Source organism: Cupressus sempervirens, chromosome 5 (genome assembly GCF_028749045.1).
Source record: "Cupressus sempervirens isolate cs-2001-9-10 chromosome 5, ASM2874904v1, whole genome shotgun sequence".
Lineage (NCBI taxonomy): Eukaryota > Viridiplantae > Streptophyta > Pinopsida > Cupressales > Cupressaceae > Cupressus > Cupressus sempervirens.
In genome coordinates, this window is record NC_143122.1 from 309,622,554 (window position 1) to 309,642,663 (window position 20,110).

The following is a 20,110-nucleotide window of genomic DNA, read 5'->3' on the forward strand; positions in this document are numbered from 1 at the left end:
GCTTCCTCCCAAGAAAAATGCTCCATCATTGATACTTTTTATGTCATCAACATTTCCTACCCAATTAGCATCATTGTATGCACATAATGTGAAATCATATGATATGCCATACCATAGGTCATAGTTTGACATTCCTTTCAACTATCTAAAAATTGTTAGATTGTGGTAACTAATCAGGAAAGTACTGTACATACTTCATAAATAGTGGGGTTCGCCCCGAATTTTTTTTTGGGCAGTAGCTGACATATTATTGCTGACATGTTATAACCCTAAAGTGGTTTAATACTTGTATAAAAGGGCTTAGGGTTGGGTATTTTTCATTATGTTGTGATACGAAATTGGTTCTTACGGCGGTATTGAGCTATAAGGGATTACGGATTGTAATCAGGTTGTAATCACTAGATTGTAATAAGATCGAACTTGCTGTTTGGTGGACGTAGCCCAGGGATTGGGTGAACCACGTTAAATCTTGGTGCCTTGTGTTCATTTTTGTGTGTGTTCTATTATTTTCTGTTATTGGTTATATTTGCATGTAGTTTTTTATTTCTGTCCATGGTTTATCCTAACAAGTGGTATTAGGGCGAGGTTGTTTTTTTAGTTATCCTCTACAGGAAAGTCTCACGGTTAAGTGGGAGTCTCATGGTTGAGTGGGAGTGATGGCAAATGAGGGTAAGCTAAGGGTTGACAGGTTTAATGGGCAGAACTTCCAGTTATGGAAGATGCAAATGGAAGACTATCTATATCAGAAGGATTTATGGAAGCCGTTGGAAGGAAAAGCCAAGAATCAGGGAACTATGTCAGAGGCTGAATGGGATCTTTTGGATAGAAAGGCACTCAGAAGCATTCGGTTATGCTTGGCACCATCGGTGGCATTTAATATTACAAAAGCAAAGACGACAAAAGATTTGATGAAAACCCTAGCGACACTGTATGAAAAGCCCTTCGCTTCAAACAAGGTATTTCTCATGAAGCGTTTATTTAATATGAAAATGGCAGAAGGTGGATCTGTTGCAGATCATTTAAATGAGTTTAATACTATTACTAGTCAATTATCTTCTGTGGGTATCAATTTTGATGAAGAAATTAGGGCTCTCTTGATTTTGTGTTCTTTTCCTGAAAGCTGAAATGGCTTGGTAATGGCAATGAGTAATTCTGTTCCTGGATCTAGTACCCTAAAATATGATGATGTGATCGGTGTTATTTTAAGTGAGGAAACTCGTAGGAAATCCTCAGGTGGATCTACACCAAGAAGTGCTTTGAATGCACAAAGTAGGGGCAGAATGACTGAAAGAGGAAGTAACTCTGGAAATCATGGGAAATCAAGAGGAAAGTCAAAGGGGAGGAGGTCTCAATCGAGAGGAACAAACGATTGCTGGTACTGTGGAAAACCAGGGCACAAAAAGAAAGATTGTTGGAATCAAAAGAAAAATGAAGGAGATAAATCAGATGTAGACAAGGAGGCAAATGTGGTAAGTAACAAATCCGAAGAGGATTCTTTGCTTCTATCTTTAGAGAGTGTTGATGAGTCATGGGTTTTAGATTCTGGTGCTTCATTTCATGCTACACCTCATAGAGGTTATTTCATTGATTATGTCCAAGGGGATTTTAGGCTTGTTTATTTGGGGGATAATGAACCTTGTCAGATTGTTGGAAAGGGAAAAATTAAGATTAAGTTGCAGAATGGGAATCATTGGCTACTACATGAGGTAAGACATGTTCCAAAACTAAGTAGAAATTTAATTTCAGCAGGGCAACTCGGTGATGAGGGTTGTGTAGTTACTTTTAATGATAAAAATTGGAAGGTTTCAAAAGGCTCCCTTGTAGTAGCAAAAGGTGTGAAAGTAGGCACCTTATATCTTTGTACAGGTCATATTGTTCCTTCTACTTTGATTGTTTTAGAGAAAAATGAGTATTCAGGAACAATTACTACAGTTGAGCAGGGAGAACAAATAGCTGCTGTAGATTCTGATACAGCGATGTGGCACAATAGACTTGGGCACATGAGTGAGAAAGGTATGAAAGTACTTCATTCAAGGAAATTTTTACCAGGTCTAAAATGTGTGAATATGGATTTCTGTGAAAGTTGTGTGTATGGAAAACAAAAGAGAGTGAGTTTTGTAAAGATAGGGAAGGAAAACAAAAAGGAGAAAATAGAGCTTGTGCATACAGATGTATGGGGACCAGCCCAGGTATCTTCCCTTGGTGGTTCTCATTATTATGTTACATTTATTGATGACGCAACTAGAAAAGTATGGGTTTATTTCCTTAGAAAGAAATCTGATGTATTTCAAACTTTTAAGAAATGCAAATGCTTGGTTGAAAATGAGACTGGTAAGAAATTAAAATGTCTCAGATTTGATAATGGTGGTGAGTATTACAGTCATGAATTTGAAGATTATTGCTCCACTAATGCTATTCGTAGATAAAAAAATTGTTCCAAGGACTCCACAGGAAAATGGAGTGGCTGAACACATGAACAGGACTATAATGGAGCGTGTAAGGAGCATGAGGTTGCATGCTGGGTTGCCCTTACACATGTGGGCGGAGGTTGTCAATATTGCAGCATATTTGATTAATAGTGGTCCCTCTACTCCTTTGGGTTGTGGTATTCCAGAGGAAGCATGGACTGGTAAGAAGGTGAGTTATTCTTTTCTCAAGACCTTCGGTTGTGAAGCTTTTGCTCATATAGACTCTGAAAATAGAACCAAGCTAGAAGCTAAATCAAAGAAATGTGTCTTTGTTGGATATGGCATTAATGAATTTGGTTATAGGCTTTGGGATTTTGAAAATCTTAAAATTATTAGAAGTCGGGATGTCATATTCAATGAGAAAGTGTTGTACAAAGATCTGTTGCAGCAACATGAGAAGAAAGAAGATGATTATGTAGTGTTGGATGATACTCCAAAAGCTGATGTTCCAGCCATTCCTCATGATGTGCAACAATTACAACAACAAATACCACACACACCAGTGAATGTTAGACGGTCAACAAGGCAAATTAGACCTCCAAAAATGTTTTCTCCCTCTTTGTATTCTATTTTACTTACTGATGTTGGTGAACTTGAAAGTTATGATGAAGCTGTGCAGGTGGATACTAAGATTCAGTGGGAGTCTGCAATGAAAGATGAAATGGACTCTTTGCTAAAAAATAAGACATGGGATTTCTGCAAGTTGCCTGCAGGTAAAAAGCTTTACAGAATAAATGGGTTTATAGGTTGAAAGAAGAGGAAGGAGGTAAGAAAAGATTTAAGGCCAGGTTAGTTGTAAAAGGATTTCCACAGAAAAAGGGAATTGATTTTGATGAGATATTTTCTCCTGTTGTTAAAATGACTTCTATTCGTACTGTTTTAAGTCTTGTGGCTACTGAAGATTTGCATTTAGAGCAGATGGATGTTAAAATAGCCTTTCTTCATGGTGATTTGGATGAAGAAATATATATGGCTCAGCCACAGGGTTTTGAGGTCAAAGGTAAGGAGAACTTAGTGTGCAAATTGAAGAAAAGTTTATATGGCTTGAAGCAAGCACCTCGGCAATGCTATCTGAAATTTGACAGTTTTATGCATGAGCATGGATATAACAAGTGTCGTTCAGATTATTGTGTTTATTTTAAGAGGTTGGATGATGATAGCTACATTATTTTATGTCTATATGTTGATGATATGCTTATAGCTGGGTCTACCATGCATCATATTAAGGGGCTAAAATTCCAGTTAGCACATGCATTTTCTATGAAGGATTTGGGGGCAGCAAAACAAATCCTTGGTATGAAGATTTGCAGAGATAGGAAGAACAGAACCTTGACACTATCTCAGACTGATTATGTTGAGAAGGTGTTGCAACGTTTCTGTATGGAGAATGCTAAATCTGTCAGCACACCTTTACCTGGTCATTTGAAATTGACTAAGGAGATGTGTCCCAAGACACAGGAAGAGGAGGATAAGATGTCCAAGGTACCCTATGCTTCAGCTATAGGAAGTTTGATGTATGCTATGGTATGCACTAGGCCAGATATTGCACATGCAGTGGGAGTCGTTAGCAGGTATATGAGTCATCCAAGATTTGAGCATTGGAATGCTATCAAGTGGATTCTCAGATATTTGTGAGGAACGTCCAATAAGTGTTTACACTTTGGGGGCTCTACTACTGATTTACAGGGCTATGTTGACTCAGATTTGGTTGGGGATATTGATACCAGGCGGAGTACTACAGGTTATGTCTTTACTGTTGGTGGGGAAGCCATGAGCTAGGTTTCTAGGTTATAGAAGATTAATGCTCTCTCCACTACAGAGGCAGAGTATGTTGCTGCTACAGAGGCAGCGAAGGAGATGATATGGCTTCAGTTCTTCTTGGAAGAATTGGGACATCCTCAGAAGGATAATTATTTGTTCACAGATAGTCAGAGTGCCATTCATCTTGCTAAGAATTCAGCTCTACATTCTAAGACCAAACACATACAGTTGCGGTACCATTTCATTCGATCAATTTTGGAGGATGGACAGTTAAAGCTGGAGAAGATACATACCAATGAAAATCTAGTAGATATGTTGACAAAGGTTGTAACAAGGGAGAAGTTGAACTCCTCTTCAGCTTCGGTTGGTCTTTTAGACTGAACATGAATAAAAGAAAAGTAGAGTCCAGGATGGTTTGATCTAGTGGGAGCCCCATGTGGTAGTGGTATTGCTACAGGATCAGTCTCCAAGTGGGAGATTGTTGTTTAGTGTGGAGCCTGATCAATCCCCAAGTGGGAGATTGTTAGATTGTGGTGACTGATCAGGAAAGTACTGTACATACTTCATAAATAGTGGGGTGAAAAAAAAGTTTGGGCAGTAGCCGACATGGTAGCTGACATATTATGGCCGACATATGGCCAACATGTTATAACCCTAAAGCGGTTTAATACTTGTATAAAAGGGCTTAGGGTTGGGTATTTTTCATTATGTTGTGATACGAAATTGGTTCTTGTGGTGGTATTGAGCTGTAAGGGATTACGGATTGTAATCAGGTTGTAATCACTGGATTGTAATAAGATCGGATTTGTTGTTTGGTGGACGTAGCCCAGGGATTGGGTGAACCACATTAAATCTTGGTGCCTTGTGTTCATTTTTGTGTGTGTTCTATTATTTTCTGTTATTGGTTATATTTGCATGTAGTTTTTTATTTCTGTCCGTGGTTTATCCTGACAAAAATTATTTTTACTATTGCCAAATGTGTCTCTCTAGGATCTATTTGAAATCTTGCCACAATCTCAACTTTATTAGCCATATCAGATCTAGTGTGTGTCAAATATTTCAATCCTCCAATCATATATTTGTATCTTGTTTGTAATACATTAGGTAATTCATCTTTTCTTGATAATTTATATAGTATCACAATAGGTGTTCCAATAGGTTTACAATTCTCCAATTTGAATCTTATCAAAAAATCCTTAAAATACTTTTCTTACTTTGGATAATTTATTGATGCAAGGTGAGAGGGGAGTAAGATGGAATAAACCCAACATAAACCTACCAACACCCTTGTTGAGAGTTACAGACAAAAGCTTTAAGTTCATATAGATAAATAGAGAAAATAAAAGCCATATGCAACAAATCAATAGTGTAACTATTTCACTTCACATGTACCCAATAGAGAAACAACATGCCCAACTGTGAGGCATTTTGGGTTCCATAGACTAAGAAAATTGTAAAATCAAAGTCCATGCTCACATCTTCTATCTTCTTCTCTGTAAGATCTCCAAGATTATTTCAATCTACATTCAACCAAGCTTCATATATAACTATCTAAGCAACAATTTGGCTAGTAAAACATTTAATTACATTATAGGTCAAGTCTTGGAAGAGTAAACCAAAAACCAAGAAAATGACAACATAAGATCATGCACTCTTAGGAATAGGTCCAAAAGCGAGTTAGGAGTCACCTCCCAACTGTGTAAGATGTCACATCGACATAGGAAATTATGCAAATTCTAACAACACGCCTCGCTATATATTGATTGTAGGAAACAAAGACCACAAAGAATGATACAGAATGCAATGAATATGAAACATCAAGATGCACACACATAGGAAACAGATCTAGAATATATCCTTAACATTATATCAACTATGCACAACATGAAACAAAAAATAGTAATGTCTACTTTGCAAATAGCATACTAGTACAAAAAACAAAAAATATTATTGGTTGATGCAAGATTGCTCAAAGACCCAAGATGCTCTTGTATCAGACACATGGGGTTAATAAAGAACTAATATCCACATCTGGCATTCCTTATATTATGAAATGATTCATAAATATCTAACTCATCTTGTGCAATCCATGAACTATCTTCAACTGGTTTGTCTTTCCACTGAACTAGAGATTCCATGTAGTCTTTTCCTCTGCTACTTTTGTTTATTCTAATATTCAAAATCTTCTCAATGGTGTTAACCTTCTTATTAGTATAATCCAACTTATCTTTTAATTTCTCATCTTCTTCAAACTATTGAAAGATTTCTTCAATGCTAAATATGGGTGAAATATCCATGTCTTCAGGTTATCCAACTTCAAAAGTATTTCCACTGTCAAACTCTCTCTAAATCTAATAAGGACCAAATTTCTTTTTCTTTATCTTACTGTATGTACCAACAAGAAAAATCTTCTTATTCAAATGAATCATCACTTTATATCCAACCTCAAAAGATTTATGTCTTCTTCCTTTATCTCCTCTCCTTTTGTATCCAAGATTACTATTCTCTAGATTATTTATCACTTTCTCATGCAAAGTATTCATGAGATTTGCAAATTCTTCAGCTTCAACACTTCTCTTTCTCTCAGTAGTCAAATACATTAATTCAGTAGTCCCTTTGGGATTCAATCTGTTAACAATATCAAAAGGTGTCTTCTTGGTGCTTCTATTCATATAATTGTTATATGTGAACTCTACTTGTGCTAGAATCAAATCTAAATTAGTAGGCTCATCTCCAACCAAACATCTCAACAAGTTACCTAAAAAAAAAAATCACTACCTTGACTTGTCCATTTGTTTGAGGATGAAATGTAGAACTAGACCTCAATTTTGTATTTGGCTTCCTCCAAAGTGTCCCCAGAAATAACCAGTAAACTTAGTATCTCTATAAAAAAAAAGTCTTAGGCAAACCATGTAATCTCACTATCTCCTTGAAGAATAATTCAACTAGATGTAATGCAATAGATGTCTTCTTACAAGGTATGAAATGAACCATCTTTAAAAATCTATCAATCACTACAAAAATAGAAACATTACCTCTCTGAGTTTTAGGAAAACCAAGAATAAAGTCCATGTTAATATCCTCCCAAGTCTCATTAGGTACTTGAGAAATGGTGAATCAAATCCCAAATTTTGACTAGTTCCTTTGTTTTTTGACAAATTCTACAACTTCTAACCAACCTTTTCACATCCTTATAAATCTAGGGCCAATTATACCTGTCTAAAATCAACTTTGTTTAATAAATTGTGAAATGTCCAACAAGTCTACCACTATGCTTCTCCTTCATGATTTTATCTCTCATAGATCCTCTAGGAATGCATAGTTGAATTCCTTTAAATAACATGTCTTCCTAAAAGAAATAATTAGTTCACTTATCTCTTACCATATGATCTTTACAAGATTTCTAAAGTTTTGCAAAATCAAGGCTAGTTTCATACAAGTATTTCAAATCATCAAAACCAAGTAATTTATCTTTCATCTCTCTCAACAAATTCCTTCTTCATCTCAAAGCATCAACAAATTTATTTGACTATACACTCTTATTCTTCAATGAACAAGAAAAAATATGCAAGTATTCAACCCACTTCATGTGTCTCTGATTCAAATTATTCTAACTTCTGAAATACAAAAAAGCTGTACGGTTAGTATACAAAATAAAATCTTTGGGCATCAAATAGTGTCTCCATTTATTCAAAGCTTGAACAATAGCATAGAATTCCTAATCGTACAGTAAAATTCTTTTTTTAGCATCATTCAAATTCTCAGTAGAGAAATCTTTAGGTCTTCTTTCTTGACTCAAAATAGCTCCAATAAAAATTCCACTAGCATCATTCAACTTGAAAAACTTTACTAAAATTAAGCAAAGCAAGTATAGCTAATTTTGCAACCCTTTGTTTCAATGTCTCAAAACTTTTATGTGCTCCATGTGTCCATTTGAAATCCTTTTTATCTCCTCTTATAGTTTTAATCATAGCATTACACACCAATCTAAAATTCCTTATAAATTTCCTATAAAAACTTGTCAATCCATGAAATGATCTTACTTCTCCAACATTATCAGGTGTAGGCAAATCAATAGGATCCATCTTCAAACCATCAGATAAAATTAGAAAACCAAGATACATAATTGCTTCCTTCGTGAATGAACATTTTTTCAAGTTAATCAACAACTTTTCCTCCTTCAATCTCTACAATATTTTTCCAATATGTGCAAGATGTTCTTCTTTAGTCTTACTAAATATCAAAATTTCCTCAAGATCTAAAATCAAATTTTTTTCCAATAATTTCTTCAAAACTTCATTCATTACTCTCATGAAAGTACTAGGTGAATTAGTTAAACCAAAAGGAATAAATAACCATTCATATAAACCCTCACTTGTCTTTAAAGTAATTTTCCATTCATCTCCTTCTCTAATTCAAGTATGATGATGGTCACTTTTCAAATCAATCTTGGTAAAATACTTTTCTCCACTCAAACAATCCATTATGTCATCCATCCTATGTAACGAAAACCTATAATTCATTATGATCTTATTAATAGCTCTAGAATCAGTGAAAATTATACATTCTCCATTCTTCTTAGGTGCTAACACAACCAGCACAAGGACTCAAACTTTATCTAATCAAATCCTTCTCAATCAATTCTTGCACTTGTCCATTCAACTCAACATTTTCAACAAGTGTAAGCATGTACGGTGCTTCATTAGGAAAATTAGATCATATGAATTAAATCCATACAATGGCTTATGCTTCTTAGGGGGTAAACCATAAAGTACATTTTTCAAAAATAATTTCTTCAAACTTCACCAACAAATATTCAACCTCAGGTTCTTGCTCTAGTTAATCTTGTTTCTCAATATTTCTAGGAATAAAAAAAAAAAAATCATAATGCTCCTTCATGTCCTTAGCAAACTATTTTCCTTTATCCAAACATATGCTAACTGTGGTATAGTAGCTCTCATCAGGATTTTCTACCAAAGGTAACAAAATTTGCTTCTTCCCATCAACTCAAATAATATACTGATTCAATCTACCATCATGCAAAGCTTCTCTATCACACTACTAAGGTCTACCCAAAAAAAATGACAATAATCCATAGACATAATGTCACACAATATTTCATCATGAAATTTTCCAATTTAAACTTTATAAGGTATTGCTCACTTACATGTAAATCAAGCTCCTTCTGGATCCAAGCAACATGGTAGGGTTTAGGATGTCACAATCTCTCCAACTATAACTTGTTAACCAGATCCTTAAATGCTAAATTATCAAAACTTCCACTAGTAATGACTACCTTACAACATTTTTCTACGATCTTGCATCTATTTTTGAACAAACTTCTTCTCAAAATAGGTTTTTCATCAACTTACCCATTCCAAAAAAATCTTATTATCATTAGGTTCTCACCATGCTTAGACTCATTAGGTGTTTCAACAACTTCTTCATAAGCCAAAGTATTTCTATTGCTACCTTTGATCTTCTTGCCAAAATTATTGCATTCAAAAGCTTTGTGTCCTTCTCCACATTTGAAACAAGTACCTTTAAACCAAGATATTTCTTCTCTTTTACCAACATTAATATTCCTAGAGTAACAAGTATAATTACTTCTAGTGCAACTTCCTCTTTTTCTAGCAAGTTTTTTACACCATAAAATGCTTTTGTTCTTGTAGAGTCACTCAAATATGTATGTGCAATCACCAACTTTGCTATAGTAGTGAATATGTTGCTTGCAAATGAAATTTTTCTTTTTCTTTTTCATCGCATATTGTTTGCAAACCATGGTGGGTATGTGCGCCAAGATGGTTTGCAAAAAGGGGGTAGAAGTGGACACCTTTTTTCTAAAATCGGGTAAACTCGATCTTGCAAGAAGACCCATTTGAGGGTCATCCACTCAAAATGACAAGATGTGTAAAATAAAATAGTACTCTAAATTTAGTTTGTAAACTACTATTTTTTTTAAATATATAAGATTAAGAGGGTCCAACCCCGTATGCACGAAAAACTATTCTTGTTTTTTGCTAAAAAATATAACATAGTTATTTTTGTGTGCTTAACAAAATATATAGTTATATTTAGTATTTTCCAAAAAAATTTGGTAGGATGATAGGTAACAGTGACATCTAGAAGTTGTGTATTTTTTCATAATTTTCTGAGAGGTAGTTATTTTTTCTATGATTTTTGAAGTGATTTCATCCTGAAATTCTAGTACCTCTTCGTGCACTAGGCATTACTTGAATCAAACTAATAAAAAGTCAACACTTCTTTTTAAAAGTGTATAGAGTCAAGTGTAGAACAATAATATGTAATTTATTTTCCATTTGGTTAAGTAGATCAAAAGTTATTAAAAAATGATAAACATATGTTTTAGAGGATTGTCAGGACACCGATATAGAAAAATCAACTTCACAATGCTAATCTTGTCTAATTTTTTATTATTTAAATATCATTATAAAGGTGAGAATTCATGTGATATTATGGTGGTAGTTTTGGAGATACCCACTTCACCATTTGCAAACCTGATGTAGTCAAAGATGAGAATTGATGTTAGAAGATGAAAAAATTCTAAAGCAACAAAACATGGAGAGAAAACATCAACTCAAGCCTTTGGGTAGTTAAATGGGCCTATTACCAAGCCTCAATCTGATCACTCTTTTTTATTGACAAAACATGATCACGTTACGCTTCATATGACTAAACTAGCATACTAGACATAGTGTGGTTGTGCTATGTCTAGTATGACTATACTATACATAATGCAATCGTGTTATGTCTGATATGACTTTACTAGACATGACACAATTGCGTTATGTCTATGTAAAAGTATAGTCAATTATTCAAAGGCCTAATAGGCCTAATTAGGCCTAGTTAATCAAGGAACTACCTAAAAATGGATTAATTTCATCAAATAAATGGTTGAATAAACTAGGAACTGTAAAAAAATTAAAAAATCTCAAGTTTCATGCTTTGAATGGATCATGCATGGGATGAATTAGAACCATCACATTTTGTAATTACTTCATTGTCTAGTTTAGAATATTGTGAGAATAACAAAATAAAAATTAATATAAGTAAAAAATGTGTATTTCCAAAGACTGCCCAAATCCCACCACATAAAGAGCGTGGAAAAAGGATGACACACAATGGGTTTTATGCAAAGATTCAAATTCCAATTCTATCACAAACAGTTTACCTTCTAGAACTTAGACTATGGATATTGGAATAACTCAATTTGTTGTCCATCCAAATGGTGAACCTTATAGTTTGTAGTAGATGGAGGTGCCATCTTCATCAAAAGTTTTCCATGATACTATGGGTTGTAGTTGTCATATTCATCACATGTTTTCCTTGATAGTCCATTAGTTATAGGTTATATCTTCATCACAAGTTTTCCATGGTAGTTCAATAGTTTTAGGTGTACTCTTCATCACAAGTTTTCCATGAAATACTAGTAGTTGGAGGCATCATCTTCATCACAATTTTTCAATGACATACTAGTAGTTGGAGGTTCCATCTTCATCACAAGTTCTCCATGAAAGTCTAGTAGTTATAAGTGTCATCTTCATCACAAGTTTTTCATGACATTCTATTAGTTGTAATGTGTCATCTTCATCACAAGTTTTCCATGATAGTTTGTTATTCATCCAAATGGAAACCCTTACTAGGGGTAGACCTAACTACAATGCAATAATACAATGTAAGGTCAAGATATAGAGAGATTATTATGGTTGAACTAGAAGATAAATAATCTTCTAAAAAAATTATAGAGACTTCTTGTGAAGGCTTTGAGGTACATTGATTCAATATGCCACCACCACCTAATTTGGAGGGCATAGAAATGCAACCATAATTATCCTATGTGGTACACTTAATTTCATATTTTGCAATTATTTTTTCACTTGTATACATAATAGTCTAGTAGTTGTAGGTGTCATATTCATCACAATTTTGGTTAATGAACTAAAGTTTGCATCACGATCTTTAGTTGTTGTAGTAGCATCAGAAGCCATCTTTAGTACAATATAATCACTAGACAGTTTTTTATGTTACTCCTATGAAGCTTGGCTATCCTAGGAATTTATATTGCATATATTACCATAGGTATCAGGTATCATGTATTAATCACAACCGAGGTGAATGTTAACTAGGTCTTCCTAGTCTCAAAAATCTCAAGAATCATCATAAGATCCCTTAAAATATTATTTCTAAGTACATGTACATTGAAGACCTTTTGTAACTACTTGAGTTACTAGTACATGGAAAGTACTCCTCATCATCATCTAATAGATAGGCTTACATATATATGATGTGTAAAGTTCAACCAAGGTGAATGTTAACTAGGTCTTCCTAGTCCCAAAAACCTCATACATCATTTTGGCACTTGTAGACATGAGCTTTTTCCCATTGTAACAAATATCTACATAAGTATTTGGGTTATGAATTTTCATCTTAATGGGGTATGTAGTTATGTCATTAGTGTTAGTTTTTTTTAAATACTACTATTTTGTGAATTAAATATTTCTTTTGAATTTCTCATGAAGATTTTTTATAACCATTGAATCCTAGTTCAAAATTCTTTAGAATGACAAGAGCAAGAACAAGAACAAATTGACCTAGAGATAGATAGAGATATCAAATCAAGATATAAATAATAATTTTTAATCAAGTTGGGTATGGTTTTTGATAAGTGGAATGCTTTATATGTTTTCATCCCTCCTTTAAGGTTTGTAAAGCTTATCACTAAACTTTAGAATTATATTTTCATGTAGTCTATTTGGGAGAAAGCTTCAAAACCCATCGCATCAATTAAGGTAAGATATCTAAGATTATTGTAGATCAAAGGGGTGTATCTCCTCCATTGACAAATATAAGTACTTCTAGAGACTTGTTGGCTCTACTGTATCGAAAGGGGTCATGAGGGGTCCTAGTGTTTCAAAGGGACATAAGGACCCCTTAAGATCCCATAAGATCCATTAAAATTTTGTTTTTGAGTGCATGTGCACTGAATACCTGTTGTCATTACTTGAAATACTAGTAAATGGCAAGTATTCATCACCATCATCTGACATAGGCTCACACACATATCTTCTTTCCTTTTCTTCTCTCCCCTTTCTTAATAGACATCATAACCAAATTCTCTATAGCCAGTTTTCCTCTTGATCATTGTAATATTTTCTCCCCAACTAAACATTTTGTAGTCAATTGATACACAATCATATTTTTTACTTGACCAATCCATAGCTTGTAAATCCAAAAAAGGGTTAAAATTTAGACGTGGTAGAAGAATAGCATTAGATTCACTTAGAAAAAATTTCCAAGAACAAAATAAAAAATTATTAGAAATTTTGACTATACTAGATGGAAGAGATGCACTTAGACAAATGAACCTGGACAAATCTCTAGGGCTTTAAAACTTAATAAGGGACAAGATGACATAAGCATTAGACGGAGTAAGAAACTTAGGTAAACCTCTAAAGGAAGTTAATAATACTTTCATAGCTCTGATCCTAAAGAAGGAGAAACATTCAAACAACTAACATTCCATAAATTGATCTTCATATTTTTTCTGCAAAGGAACTTCCCCTTACCTACATTCATACATAAAATTTGGTTCCTCTCATTCTTAACTTCTCAAATGTGATATTAATTTACACCATATTCATTTTTTATTTTTCTTCCCACAATCTAGAGATGCTTTATTTAGTAGTACCCTTTTCAATTCCTAAGTTTAAATTGTTTACTCATATCATTTCCCTATTAAATATAAACTTTTCAATTTCCTCTACTTGGTTATCCCAACTTGAGTATAATCCAACATTCCCTTACCGGTTATCCTTTAATCTAATATTCCATCAAAATCATTGAACATACCTCCTTCCTTTAAATAATTTAGATCTAGAAGTCTATTTACAAATTAAAACTTTTTCTTTTCTTCCATGTCATTTTTCTTGGATAATATTTTTTGTTCTTTAATTCCAAAAAGTTTATTTACTACTTTAAGTCTCGGAGAGAGATCTTGACTTTTATTACTTCTCACTACATTCTTCGAGATCAAGTTCACTTTCCCTTATTAGCATTTTATTTTTGTTTTTTTTTGTCTAAAAATGGGAACAATAGAACCCTAAAAAATGACATGTTGTTCTTGTTCAAAGACTGATACTCTTTATTATGGGTTCTTTTTGCATGTGAGATTGTATCTCTTTAGATTAACTTAGGGTGTCCTATTTCCTTTAAAATTGGTGAATTCAGGTTTCTTCTTTTGATATTATTTTATTGAGAATAACTATGCTCCAATTTCAATTTTGCATAACTCTCATTCTTTAATGTGCCTTTTTGATATTTTCATCCTCCCAACCTTGTGAGAGGGATAAATTTTGACCATGAAAATTTTTTCTTATCCATCAATCTTACAAATTTCCCACGACCTATATTTGGGTTGCATGGTTCAACCAAGATAAAATCTAACTCCCAAGTATTTTACCCTTCCCTTTTGCAAGAGATTACCATGACATTGTTCTTGATCTATTTCTTAGGAGTATTCTCACTATATTTCCTAGACACGGTAACCTCTTCCTAGAGATTACTTTGATTGATTAGATCTTTTAATCTTTCATGGTACCATTCATTTTTGTCTCTATTTGGTCAATTTTCTATAAGAGAATGTTGTCCTAAGTTATGATGAAGTCATATTTTATTCTTTATATCTATTAGTCTTTCTTTTATAACTTCAAATGTCTCTTTATGTTTAATTTCTTCAATATTATGTTATTCTTCTCTATGTTTTAGTCTTTACTCTACCTCCTTTTCCCCTATTGTCTTAACTTTCCTCCAAGCTTCATCATTGAGGATCATTTATTGGACTTGGAAGTGCCTTCATGATATGGATTCTCCACCATTTCCTATTCTTATATCTCTTCTATAATGTTGATTTGGTCTTCTTCTAGACACCATTGGATGAAATTTTCCATTTCTTGAGTACTTATATTGGAAATTCCTTTGGGTATTTTAGTTCCTTGCCACTTTTATAGTTTTCATAACTTGTGGTAAACATTATACCATCCTTCATTATTGAATCCCTTCATCTCATTTGATGCTTCCAAAATATGAAAGTTATCTATAGCTGCAATTTCCTTTTCCTTAAGAGTTGCTGATATTCTCTATTCCTCAATTTTGGAGCTTAAAAAGTTTTCATAAAGATTGAACCTCTCAGATACCTCAAGATTATACATGAATTATTTTACATTCATCTTGCAAAACATCCCTAATTTATTCTAAAGATATCCATCTGCTTCATTGAGAATTCATAGATTTTGATGTGCTAAGTCTATTGAGATAGACTATCCTTACACTTTTTAGTAAATCATCAATTTGATATTTATTCTATGCATAACCTCAATTATTTCCAAGACAATAAGTTTTGTCTTTCTTTTCTTAATTTTTGTTGAAAAAAGAGTCCATCTCCAAAAAAAAGGTCGACATAATCAATTTGATGTATTCCCTAAACCCTTTATCTTCCATTTATCTTGAATTGTGGTGACTTTTTTCTTGTCTTTATTGATCCAAATCTTTTGTCAAAAAAGGGCAATGGACCCCAATGTGGGTTGCCTCTAAAAATTCTCTAGTCTAGATTCTCATATCATCATATAAGGTTTCCTACTACAAGGGTCCTCATTTTCATTATGAACCTACAAGGTTCCATTTTATGTGGAGATGGAGACAAATCCTATCTACATGATTATTGCATTGATCCAATTCTTAATGAAAATATTTAGAATCTTTGTCTAAATAATCATAGAAAATGTTGAATCCACACTCTAGACTTTGAATTGATCTTTGACCAATTTAGGAAGTTATTTTTCAATATCCATGAGAATGCAAATTTTGAGGCAATATGATTCCAAGAGAGGCAATTTTAAGAAAATTCTTATTTTATTTACCAAAAAAATTCCAATATCTCCCCCCCTCTATAGTCTAGGAGTAAATTTTCTAGTTGAATTCATATTGAAATAAATTTTATATGTAAATTTTCTAGTTGAATTCATATATTGAGATAAATTTAATATTTTCATCTCTATGGTTATAGTTTAGACTCTACTATTGTATATGTTAATATTTTCTCTTATAAAACTTATCTCTACATTCGTTGGACTTAATTATTACTACAAAATATCCATCTAAGGAATATAATGTCGTTGTTTCATCTAGATCAATCCAATGATCATACATCCATTTGCCAAAAAAATATTGAACAAAGGAGTAATAGTCCAAAAATCACAAATAAAATTTCTATAATAATTCATAATTAAAGAGATTAAATTTCCACAATCCATAGCAAATAAACTGATATATTTCTGGATTCGATTGTGTAAAGATTTTTTACCATCAACGTTTCGAATCACACCAAGTGATCCATCATCAGGATGAAGAGAGAAAGAGATGTCAAACAAAAATATCTTGCTCTCTTCATCCTAATGATGGATTACTTGGTGTGATTCAAAACGTTGATGGTAAAAAATCTTTACACAATCGAATCCAGAAATATATCAGTTTAATTCATAATTAACTAATATTTAGTACAAAAGTGAATATAAAATTCTTGGTGTCACCACTAACACATGATAATACCTAAAATCATATTAATTTTAAACTTTAAATAATTCTAAATATATAGTAATATTGGAGGTTCATCACTCTTCTATAAGATCGATCCTTCACTAACAAAGTTCCTCTTCCAATCTTGTCTTGACTTCCAGTTGTAAACTAGAGTCTTGTAGTTTGTTCCATTCATACCCCTTCCCAAATTCCAACCACCCTTACACATCACACATTAAGGAAATAATTAAGCTTGTAAAAAGTAAGTCAATTTTGACTACTTACATTTTATCCTAGAAATTAAGCCTTATTGTATAATGTTTAGTCAATTTTGACTATTTAACACTTTTATCCTAGAAATTAAGCCTTACTATATAATGTTTAAGTTGTTTTCCAAACTCCCTCTTGATCTTCCACTCATACTAATTTTATTTTTTTAAGAATTGATATGTTCCTCCAACCCAACAATCCCCTTCAATGAGATATTTCCCTCTCCAAGAGTCTGACTATTAACTGCACATCCAACCATTATTGGTTTTCCAAGTCAAGTCATAATAACTCCCATAGGAACCTGCACATATCCAACCCACAAATGAATTGGAAATAGTAAGAAAATATATTGGTTCATTTGGGTCCAACTAATTCCTCCTAAGAAACCTTCAACATAATTTTTTAGGTCTCTATACATCGTCTAATTAAGCTTGGCATGGAAGGCCAAGTTTTACATTTCAAAGTGTCTCAAGTTTGCACCTCTATTTTCTTTAGGAAAACAAACCATATCAACACTAAGTTGGAGAAGTTTTCTTATACTTCTTTGTCCCTCCCATAGGGGTTACTTCAAATATCCTTCAATCTCAAGCTCTACATTGTTTGTGAGTTGAAAGAATGAAATAATGTAGTTTGATGCTATAGACAAGATCGACTTATTCATGGTAAGATACTAGATTTAGTCTTGATTTGATATAAATAATGTAGATTTTAATAAAAGTACTTCATTTTCTACTCTTTGTAGGCAGCAAACTAGCTAGTCTATCAATTAAATTTTATAATCAAAAGTATTTCATTTCTAAAGTTTAACGAGATATTCATTTTTAAATTAATTTTTATTAGGTTTTATATATTTTTTAAATTTAAAAAGTCACGAAAATTTGCTAGTCTCTAGAAAGTTCCCCAAACCTCTGGATTTTGAATTTAGTCTTCTAAGGCCCTTTGCTATGCAACTTCTTAAGAAACTCCTACCGACTACTCATTTATGTCTATAAATTCTTCACTTTGATGGGAAGGGAGGAGAGGAGGCCAATGTAGTTACCCACTACCGCTTTGATACATCTATCTCTTCCCTTCTCATGACTACATCATCATCCCTCCTTATTCTTGCCCCTATCTTCTAAACATCACTAGTAGATTTTGAATTAGTCAACTGATCTGCCCAAACTCCCAATGTGACCATTGACAGAGTAGGCTTCTTGTTTTAATTCGAACAGACAAGTGCTGCTCATACTTCAGTCTAATTGCAATTATGACTTTGAAATGAATAGACAAGCACTGGATCAAACCGCAGAGAAGTTTGAAATTAAAAATTATTGAAATTATCTTTCTTTTCCTAAAAATGGTATTGCAGTTAATGCTTTAACTTCAACTAGAACCACCATGTTGTACAATATCTTCTAGTTTTTCACCTACATGCATAGAATTATATGCATCCAGATAGCCAATGCTACACGTTTAACTACCACGGTATATTTTCACTAATTTTGGCCACCTCAAAAAAACATAAAGTTTTTAGACATCTTACAACAATGCTATCAATTCAATGGCCTAACCAAGTGTTTTCCTATGTCATCTGTAGTTCACATATAGCTATAAATTGTTATGGTAGTAGAAGCATTAACCAAAAACAATATACATACAACACAAGTTAGATGCAAAGAAATAAATAATAGTAACAAGAGAAACGAAAATACATAGATATACATGATAAAACCTTGACAATATTGTTGGTCTTAGAATGGTTTTGACATTTGAGTGTCAACACACTTAACCAATTTCACTTTATATGTCGAGTACACTATACATGTCGAGCTACAATGTGTGCCGAGCTAGAATTTCAACAAGTGTCGAGTGACTTCAGATGTCAAGTACACAATAGATGCCGAGTAATATATAGGAGCCAAGTCATAGTTCATGTCGAGAAAGTTAGAATGTAACATGTGCCAAATGATCCAAAAATATACATGTGTCGAGCAAAATAGAATGTAATAGGTGCCAAGTAAACCAGGATAGTATATGTGTCAAGCACCAGTAATGCAATATGTGCTGAGTAACACATAATCAACATATTAGTTTGTGCCTTCACAAACCAAGATGCACAATCATTTTAGGATGATTCATGAAGGGATAAGAAGATAAGATCGAATCTTTACATCTACCTATGTTATCAAACTATAGCCAATCAAAAAATTGGAGACAACATGCAACCAATGGGTTAAATCTAAGGATTTGAGCAAGAATTTTGAGTTTGTAATTTCATTGCAAACCCTAAGTCTATGAAGTCTTTATAAGGAGACTTAGACACCATAATTTCAAGTTTCTAAGGAGATGTTGAGAAATTGTTTAAGGAAACTACCATGTAGACAAAAAATTATAGAATAGAGCAAGTAGTAGGGGTGTCAAGGACTTAGTGAATTGAGCAGCAATTACATATTTAGTTAATCAAAATAGAATAAGGGACACACACAAAGATTACATCAAGCAAGGATCACATCAAAGAGAATAGATCAAGTGCCTGAATCCAACAATTGAAGATTGCACACTATCAAGTTAATTGTTCTAATACTTTCTTGACATTGTATTAGATTTTGGAAATCCTATATTGATAGGTTAGCTTAACAAAGTAGGTGGGCCTGCAAACCTTTTGTAAATTCTTTAATAGGGAGACACTTCTTGTAAAGTGTTTGCAAATCCTTTAACCAGGTCACTATTAACACAATCTAAAGCCATTAATAGGGTAGAACATTAGAAGTGGTCAAACAATTATTGCTGTAGTGATTTTGTAGGTATCATCGCCACCCCAGTTTTACCTTCTTATTCTTGGAGGGTTTCTAGGTTACCAAATTCCTAGTGTTATGTGTTGATGCATGCTTTTACTTTATGTTGGTTTATATGATTCCATGCATGCAATTTATTTTAAGTTGTGTGTTTAAAATCAAAAGAAAAGGTTAAAAGCTAGTTACTTCTGATTCAACCCCCCCCCCCCCCCCCCCCCCCCCCCTCTGAAGTACTCTTCCCAT